At 33.4% G+C, this 10,648-nt stretch overlaps 1 long non-coding RNA gene across 1 annotated transcript; it reads right to left on the reverse strand.

Annotated features, from left to right (window-relative positions):
• Positions 1–224: 224 nt before the first annotated feature.
• LOC131236716 (uncharacterized) lies at positions 225–1,224 on the reverse strand. The gene is made up of 2 exons (XR_009166855.1): positions 1,088–1,224; positions 225–743 (listed from the first exon to the last, which is right to left on the reverse strand). It is a non-coding gene; the product is annotated as an uncharacterized LOC131236716 (long non-coding RNA).
• Between the last annotated feature and the right edge of the window lie 9,424 nt (positions 1,225–10,648).

The following is a 10,648-nucleotide window of genomic DNA, read 5'->3' on the forward strand; positions in this document are numbered from 1 at the left end:
CGAGGGGTTTTCTTTTCTTCTTCTTTTTTTTTTTTCAGCATTCACAATTATCACTACTGTTTCATCTGATTCATTGGTCAACCTTAAACTATCTTCCCTCTAATGGGTCACAAAAGGTTTCAGTAAATAAATTTAGAAAAATAAAAATAAAAAGGAAAAAAGATGAGCTAATTGCCATCTCTCTCTCTCTCTCTCTCTCTCTCTCTCTCTCTCTCTCTCTCGGATCAGTAATAGTAAATTTTATTGAAAAAAAAAAGGTCCAAAGATTGAAAATATAGGCCAGATTAAAGGAACAAGAAGACCGATTAAAAGGGAGGATCTTCCCCAAATACAGAGAGGGGATTGCAACCTGTTGCTTCTGCCCAAGAGTAAACAAACTGTTAACTCTATATGAGACTTCGTAAGCCGACGAGCAAATACCATCAAACAAAACATGGAAGAGCCAGAGATTTAATAAATATTGATCACAAATTAAACATGTGATGTGAAGGTGCCAGTGTATTGATTCCTCATACCCTCAGCCTCTGTGGTGTGAGGAGAATGTATGAAACATTATCTAAACCAAGGAGAGGAACTGTTTGAAATACAACTGGACCCTGTCTACTCCAACAGGCTTACAACAATGCCAAATGTAGAACTGTAATATTATCACTACTAGTTAACATTGACAAGATCCTTATGATGCACCTTCTAAAAGGAAAAGGAATACCGAGCAGTGCTGCCATTGTTACTGCAAAATCAAGCTGCAAAAAGTAGAAACAGTGAATGAAATTCACATCCAAAAGATAATAGAAAAATATTCTAATCAAATTTAGTGAATGAATGCGAATCCATGAGATCCACTATCTAGGAAAGAAAGCTAGTTCTTCCAAATGCCTGTTGGTCTTAATCACAGCTACATCACATCTATTCCTACGAAAGACAAATTCATTTCATCCTCCCCAAGTTGCATCCATTCCACATTGCCGAATCTCGACATTGTTACAATCAATGCCAACCGGAACCATGGCCCAATGAGAAGAAAAGAGAAAGCAATGACAGATGGAATGGATTTTGGAATAAAACAGGGATTTTGAGAGAAGCTCACCCACGGCAGGAGAGATATGCCTGAAATCCTTCAAAGATTCGGAGCTCACCCACCGGCGGAAGAAGAAAATGAGAAACCAAGCAGAGCTCGGGCGTCGTTCGAAAGAGGGATTTGGAAATCCCTCTTCTGAAATGAGATATTAGTTTCATATCCGAAACTGTGAGTTTTCCATAATTTAACACACATTAATACCCATACATTCAAGAGACCGTTTACTGAATGATTAAGATATTTTTATATAGGAAAAAGTAAAATCTTAACCATTAACAACTAGACCCATTATTTAGATGGTCTGGATAATTCTATATCATTACCACTATTAATATGAATGTGTCACCACTGTTTTACATCAAACACAAAACTCACATATTGTCTCACAAATATGTAACGTCACTTGCGCTTTCCATCCGATAGCGCTCTACGGGCCCAACCATGATTTATATGTTTTAATCCACGCCGTCCATCCACTTCTCCGTATCATTTTAGGTTAATCCAGATAAATGAGATCGATATACATCTCAAGTGAACCACACCACGGGAAAACAGTCGAGATTGAACGTCCACCATTAAAAGCCGGACCTTTGGCTACCTCCACCAAAAAATGAGCTCCATATAAATCTGTGTTATATCCACACTGTCCATCTATTTTGAGATATCATTTTAAGTCATGAGCCAAAGAATTAGGCAGATAAAAATCTGTAGTGGACCCCACCACAGAAAACAGCGGGGAGAGTGATTCCCACCGTTGAAACTATCCTAAGTCCCATCATAATGTTTATTTAAAATCCAACCAGTTCAAATGTTAAAAAAAAAAAAAGAAAAAAAAGAAGACATGATATAAGGGAAAACACAAATATTAGCTTTATCTAAAACTTGTGTGGCCTTTAGACGTTTTTAATGGTGGGCGTCACTGTCCCACAGTTTTTCTGTGTTGGGGTCCACCGGAGCTTTGGATTTAACTCATTCTTTAGATATTGACCTAAAATGATCTCTCCAAATGGATGGAAGGTGTGGATACCAAACATACATCATGGTGGGGCCCACGGAACTTGCTAACGTCACTTCTGTAGCTAGTCTCGCTGCTCGACCTGCCAGTATCTAATCCGCGCCCCTATTTGACGGAAGCAGATGATGTATGTATTTTATCCATTATGTTCATCCATCTTTAAAGATCATTTTAGGGATTTATTCCAGAAATGAGAGGTATATAAATCTCAGGTGGACCACACCACATGAAAACAATAGTGATTGGATATTCATCATTAAAATCCTCCTAAGGCCCACTGTACTGTTTGTTTGACATCCAATCTGTTTATTAGGTCATATAGGCCTAGATGAAGGGGGAAAACAAAAATCATCTCGATCCAAAACTTTTATGGCCCCCAAAATGTTTTTAATGGTTGACGCTCATTCAACACTATTTCCTGTAATGTGGTCCATTTCAGATTGGGATATACATCATTTTTTGTCTCATGCTGTAAGATAATCTTTAAAAATAGGTGGACGGCATGGATGAAACACATACAACATGGTGGGACCCACAGAGCACCGACCGCCAGCCATTGGCTGGTGTTAGGGTGCCAATCCATTCTCCTTATTTATGGTGTGGTCCATTTAATCTTTGGATATGAATCATTTTTTGGATAATTCTCTAAAATGATCTCAAAAAATGGATGAATGGTGTGGGTTGATCCCAAATTTTCAATAAATCCAAAACTCAAGTAGATCATGCCACACAAAACAGTGTGGAATAATGATTTCCATAGTTATACCTACCTTGGGCCTACAATAATGTTTATTTGTTATCCACCTGTTCATAATATCAAAAGGATATGAATGAAGAGAAAATACAAACATCAGCTTGATCTAAAATTACTTCTATGGCCTCTAAGAATTTTTTAATAGTAGAGGTTCAATCACACTATTTCATGTGGTGTGGTCCACTTGAGCTTTAGATATGCTTCCTTTTGGTTCTTTAGATCTTAAATTATTTGTTAACATGGATGAACGGAGTGGATAAAATAAATAAATAAAGGTGGACCCCACAGAGTTTACTCAGATATGCTAAGGGTAATTAGTAACTCACCTAAACGGAATAGAGAGGGGTTTCCTTAAAACATTTATAATCATATATTGGCTCGCCTAAATGTGATTCACATATCCAACCCACTAATTATGTGTGTCCCACTTGGATGAGGGGTTAGACCAAGTTTCAGCCGCATCCAAAACTCATGTGGGCCCCACCAAGTGCTTTTATATTTTTTAGGATGTCTTCACATAGTTTTAGATGGTATGGCCCACCTGAGTTTCGCATACGGATGCTTTTTGAGATATCTCATAACCTAAAAGGGACACATCAAATGCACAGTGTTGATGTTCGACACACATCATGATGGGCCCCACAAAACTTACTAACACTAATTCTTAGGTTCTTGCGAGGTCAATAAGTTGGTAAAAAGCTCCTTTACCGACGATTTTTTTCGGTACATATGTTTTTAACTATACTTATTAGCTACATCAAAAAATAAAAATTGGACTAGTTACTCGCCCCGATCAAGTTATATAGTTTTTTTCACAGATAAATTTTAATTTCCATTTAAAAATAACATTTTTTTCAAAATGTGTATTTTTTACACTTAATTTTTCTTTGAAAACTTTTAACAAAATATCAATTTTATTATAAAATAAAAAAAAATAAAATACAAATTCTGAATTTTTATTTTCAAAATCTCAAAAAATTTCTCAAAATTTATTTTTTTCTCAAAAATTCCAAAATGCCGATTTTTTTTCTTCAAAAGCATATCATTTTGTTTTCAACTTTTTAATTTTCCTTTTTAAAATGATATTTTTTTTCTTTCAAAGTTTCAGTGTTTTTATAAATAACTTTTTCTTTTAATTTCAAAATTTTAACATTTCAATTATTTTTTAAAATCACAAATTTTTTCAACTTCTTTATTTTTTGTTTCAAAATGTTTGTTTTTTGTTAAAGTATCGATTCTTTAATATCGTTTAATTTTAAAATTTTCAATTCTTTCTAACTCCAATTTTTTTTAAAGCATTTATTTTCGAATTTCTCAAATTTATTTTATTTTTCAAAATACAAACTCTCATTTTCTTTTTCAAAATATTTTCATTTTTCAACATCGTCAAAATTTTCACATTTTTTGAAATCTTTTTAATTTTCTTTTTCAGGATATTATTTTTTTCTAGAAATAAAATTCTTTTTTTTCAAAATTATCAACTTCATTCAATATTCTTTTTTTTCCCCACAAAATAGATTTTTATTAAATCACGATTTTTATTTTTTCAAAATCTCATTTTTTCTTAAACATTGTTAAATTTTTTTTAACTTCTCAATATTTTTTTTCTTGTCATATTACAAATCATTTAAATATTAGTTTTAAATTTTAAAAAATTAATAATTTCCACTCATTTGATATAAAAACAATTTTTATTTAGTTATTTATTTTTGCATTCAATCAATTGTTAAAAAATAATATTAGATACAAATATGTACAATTAAACCACTGAATTTGTATTAAAAAATAATTCTTAGACTAGAAAAAAAACATGATTTTCCACCATATTCTTTAAAAAAAAAAAAAAAAGGTCAAGGCAAAGTCCTTTTATGACGGACCATGATCCGTCGCAAAAGCAACTGAAAAGCGTCGCCGTTTGGTATTTTGGACGGGAATTTGCAAATATTACATTGCAAAATCAAAATTTGTGACGGATTTAGTCTGTCGATTTAGCGACGGATTTTGGTCCGCCGCGAAATTTGACTACAGATTTTCGAAAAAGACGGGCGTAGCGACGGACCTTTTCCATTAGTGACGGATTGAACCGTCGTTATATCAAACGATTTTTCGTCCGTCGCAAAAATACGTTGCAAATCCACATTTTTGGCCTAGTGTCAATTGTATGGCTGGCTGATTGGAGCCTTTCATGTCTTTAAGCTATGTAATAGCCTATTGTATTGTGCCTGTGGGAGTTATGTTGTCTCATTGTCGATCCCCAACTTGGATAAAAAATGGTTGTATCAAGTTGGCAGCCGGCATCAAACTTATGTTATAACTATCATCATGAATCTGATGACAAAACATGCTTAATTTAACCGACTCTAATTAATTGGGATAAGGCTTAGATGATGATGATGATTCGTCTATTCGTTAGTTGTTTTTTTTCCCCTTTCTTAGATAATAAAAATTATCAATGCATTAACTTTTCAATTTGAATATTCGAGGGAGAATTTCTCCAGCCATTGGAAATTTAATGAAGTTGAAATATTTGTAGGTATTCAATAGACCAACCTTTCTACACATTCTCTTTGTTAGCTAGGTAATGTAAGATGGATTGTTGTATGAATATATATAGTTTTTCAAAATTAAGCCTTTTTATCAAGTATTCAAGGCATCGATATTGTGAACATTTAGACCTCCCATTGAGAAGATTCTAATCCAATAAAATGCAAATTCTCTAAGGGACCGTTTGGATGGGAGTAAATTGAGGTAAATTGGGATAATTATGAGTAAATTGACGTAAATTGGGGTAAATTGGGGGTGATTGGGAGTAAATTGAGGTAATTAGGAGTAAATTGAGGTAAAGTGGGGTGATTGGGGGTACATTGGGTTAATTGAGAGCAAATGAAGGTAAATTGGGGTGCTTGAAGTAAATGGAGGTAAATGGCATTTGGATTTCAAATGTAGTTCATTCACTCTCATTCAAACACAATTGAGTATGCCATTTACTCTAAGGGCCTGTTTTATTTTTTAAAGCAGGTGTAAATACCCTGTAAATGGGTAATTATTACCCTTTCACCCGTTTGAAAATCCATCAGAAATTCTGTCTTCGAAACCGGTATAAAAGGGCTAGTTTAAATTTCTAGACCCCACTGTGATGTATATGATATATCTGTTTCGTCCAGTCATTTTACCACTACATTTTGAGGCATGAACCAAAAAATAAGGTAAATCCATCATTCAACTAGCCCACACCAAAGTAAATAGTGGCCTTGAGAAGTTTTTAACGGTCAGTGTTCAATTCCCTTTTTCATATGGTGTGATCCACTTGAACTTTGAACTTGTCTAATTTTTTGACTCATGCCCTAAATTCAGTTGGTAAAACGGATGGACAGTGTGAATAATTCACATATATCACAATGGGCACCACACGTGTCAGCAACATCGATTTTAGTGTTAAAAAAAGTAGGAGTCAAATCAACCCTCGGGAACGATGAGGTAATTAGCATAAGAAGTAATTATTACATATTTGCAATGCATTTACCATTACTTTGGAAAATCAAACACGCCATAATTCATTTACCTACAATTCTATTTTTCATTTACCTCCATTAACAAGCTTTGTGTAACTAGTTTCCTATTTTTGTTTTTATCTTCTTCTTTTTTAACTACAACCTTTAGTAGCTTAGTTGATTTCATAGATCTAGTATTCTTCTTCTTGTTCAAGAGTAATGCTAATCACTCATAGAGATATAGCTTTTAGAGGGGTGTGATAACCATAATTTTTAGGTTTTAAATGACAAATGGCCACTTAATTTCATAAAGATCTCGGATCCTATCCAGTCATTCCAATCAAAACATGGCTCTGAAAGTGCACACTACCGTGTATACCTCTATTTCTCAAATTCAAGTCATTGCTAAGAAAAATCTACATAAGTTATTAAGTAATCAGCTTTGCACAAATGTTAGAAACAATCCAAGTAAACATCTGATGACTCAATAAATAAAAATAACAATAATTTAAATACATCTAAATAAAATTAAAGTTATTTTCAACCCAACAATTTAGACATCTTAACATTTTCTTGTATTTTGATTCTTTAGACTGAAAGCTTATGTTTTAAGAAATTCCTAAAGTTGATTGTAATAGACATAAAACTTTTGTTTTGATACCACCAAATAATTTACCTTTTCTACTTAGCAGTAGATAAGTAACTTATGTGAGATAAGTAAGTTTCATTTATGATCAATTATAAGTAATTTTTTTCTATACTAAAAGTTACTTAATCACTTCATCTTTAAGTAGAAATCAAGATAAGTTACTTGAGGCATAAGTAGGTTATCTTTAGTAAATTATGATCTAAAAACTCCCTAAGAGACTCATTTGATTCATTCATATTGTGAGCAAAAGTCTTCACATCTCAAATTTTCCTTTGTGCATCAACTTTAAACAATATCTATTTGCATAACTATAAACACCACAATCTTGAGGGATTTGGACCACTTATCCGATAAGTCACATAGGGACATGCCCTGGCCCAAAAGTTAAGGTCTACTCATCAGGTGGCTATACATCAAAATTATATATGAACCATTTGATAACCTTTTTCTTAACTATCCATTTTTCTTATACATAAGGCGTCGAGCTAATGAATGAAATGATCTAATTTTTCAGCGATGTTAGCAGTTCTTATGTTTAATAGCATCATTTTTCATTAGATTAATTTAGACTCAAGTTGTTTAGGAATCAAAAGAAATCTAACTTAGGAAATCATTTCAAAATTCTTAAAGCAATGTATATATACTTTAGTAAAATTTTCCATGAACCAAAGCATTTGAAGACCCCCACGAAAAGTGGTATAGCTCATAATTCGAGTTAGTGTAGCAACCATAACGATGTGAGTGCAACAGGGCTTGAGAAGGGTGGCGACTAGTAAAACTTTCCTCCAAATCAAGCAGTTAGGATGGTTAAATAAGATTGATTTATAAGCCATGCTAGTGTGGCTTGCTAATCGAGGGGTCCAAATCTTCCACATGTTGGTTGGCTGTCATCATGGAAAGTGGCAATCAACATTCTTCATACTAGTTGTTAACAAGCCCTGAGCAAGTACATTCCTCCACTATTCCTCCACTTATCTTAGTTCTCTTATTGCTTTTGAAATTCCTTAATCTTAGGCTCATCACTCATAAAACTTATTCTTTTTTTCTTAAGACCCTGTTTTAGCTACTTGGGAGAGTAGATTTATGGTTTCGACTCTATTCAGTGTGTGTGCATGATGTGGCTCGTTCATCAAGTGGTTCTCACCGTTTATGTGGGCTGGCCAAATAATCAAGTTGGTTTAGCCATCAACTGGGTTACATGTGCACAATATGGACTGCTTGTGAAGTTCATGCGCTTTTGCACCAATTTTCATTTATTGGATTGTTTGTTATGTTAATGTACTTTTATAATGTTTTCTATTTTCTAAATTGTTTCCTAAAACCAAAAGAAAGGAGATATAAGAAGTAATAGGTTCATGTGTGTGTGTGTGAGATATGTAATTTTCTCTCATAGGAAGATTTTATTTATAATTATTTCTTTACAAAGAGTTTAAAAAAGATAACTACAATTTAAATCATATCTAATCACTTGAATATATACTTCAATGCTATGCATGTATCAAATGTTACTTGAAATTCTAATTTTTATAAGAAAACCATTGCTATTGGTGTTCTTTTTTTACTGTCCATTATGTGAGAGAACTATGTTAAGGTCGATTGTGATTACATTTTGACCAATTTTAAACTTTCAACACAAACTTTGTTGTGGATTAGTTATAATCCAAAATTCCAACCAATTGCATGCCCCTAAACTTCTAATTAATGGACTTTTTGTAGTCCTTTATTGAATATCTAAAATTTATACAATTGATTGAACATTTAGGACAATCAATAAGTGAACTTTTAACCCATAATCCAATGAAGAGCTGCTTGTCAACTGGATTGTCCATATACGATATCCCATCACTTTGGATGATTAATAGCATATAATGTGACCCAATCGGTGCATGTGTCATTAATATGGAGCATTTAAGAGATTTCTTACTTCTTAGATAGGCCGCCTTCCAAGCCTATCATCAACATGGCAACATTAATTACCAAATCTGTAGAAAGACTTTGTGAATTGTCAATAATGATTAAAAAAAATTGTCAATTGATTGGGTGGTTAAGATAATCTATTCAATGAGATTTTCTACCATACACAATCCAAGAGGTGTCATTTGATGGTTTATATGAGCAAGTATGTTCACTAATTTTGTATGGTGATTTTTAACATGGTCATTTTATTTATTTATCAAAGGTAGGTGGTACCACCACAACTTTATTATATCAAAATGACATTTACATATAATCTACTTAGAAGGACTGAACTCACACAGTATACAATTATAGAACACCTATTTGATCATGAGTTATATGCCACTTTTCGCAGGGGTTTTCACATGCTTTGGTTCATGTAAAATATTTACTAAGCTATATATGCTGCTTTCAGAATTTTGAAATGATTTTCTAAGTTAGGTTTCTTTTGATTCCTATACAACTTAGAGTCTGAATCAATTTAGTGGAAAATACTATTACACATAAGAAATGCTAACATCGTTGAATAATCAAATAGTTCATATATAATTTCGACATGTGATAAGTGGTCCAGATCCCTCAGGATTGTGGTATTTACAGTTATGCAGCAGGATTGTTTTAAAGTTGATACATAAAGGAAAACCTGAGACTATTAACACAATAATTTATGTGCATTTTCTTTATTGGGGGAATTTCATTGATATTCACAAATAAAAAGACAATACAAAAGAAGACATTTTATTTCAGAGATTTTGAGTCATTTACATTCTAAGCTATAGTCTAGCACAAGCTCTTAATTACATAATGTAGAACACTCTTGATTAAAAGGCATAAAGACTAAATCTACAGGGAACTACATTTTTAAAGAATGTTGCATGGATCATGCTAAGCTAATTGTCCAACTCACACCATCTTCGGTCAGTTAAGTGGTATCGACTCATTTTTATTTATTCAGGTTTTGAGCTAGACCAGTTCTGAGCTCCGTCTTTGGGATGAAAACTCTTGGAAGACCAAATTAGAGTTCTTGGAAGATCAAATTGGAGTTCGTAGAAGACAAAATTAGATTTCTTGGAAGGCAGAATTAGAGTTCTGCCTCTGGAACTAATTCACTTTTACTCATCTGGACTAGACTGCTGAGTCTCTGATCGAGTGGTGTGACTTCGAGCTCCGCCTATGAGATGAAGACTTTTGGAAGACCGGCATGACTCTGAACCCAAGGTGTCCATCCCATAGATATTAGCCTTAGTAAGCGAGCCATTGACCAACTTGGGATAGTGGAAGTCGTTAGCATTGACATAATCCTGGCGATAAGGAAAGTTATTAAATAGTCATTTTGCAAACACTAAGATACTCGTATCATCGTAATCCTTGAAGTTTTTTGGATGATTTGCATTGCCGCGATTCCTCACGAGAATTGATTGAGCGGCACAAAAAAAACCTTCTTTTCGTATGGATTTCAGATCCTAAGAAGGTTATAAAAATACTCATTTGATAGCAAAAGAGATATAAATATTTAAGAGAAAGATCTAGCTAGAAAAACTAAAAGAGAGATTTTAAGAGAGAGAGAGAGAGAGAGAGAGAGAGAGAGAGAGAGATAAAGAGAGATTGATTTTGACCTAGTCAACTCACTGTGTCGACTTAGGCCAAGTTAAAGATGGGCTGAGGTAGGTTTAACTCTGTGTAATGCCCTGAAAAATCGGGGCTC

Source organism: Magnolia sinica, chromosome 2, assembly GCF_029962835.1.
Source record: "Magnolia sinica isolate HGM2019 chromosome 2, MsV1, whole genome shotgun sequence".
NCBI lineage: Eukaryota > Viridiplantae > Streptophyta > Magnoliopsida > Magnoliales > Magnoliaceae > Magnolia > Magnolia sinica.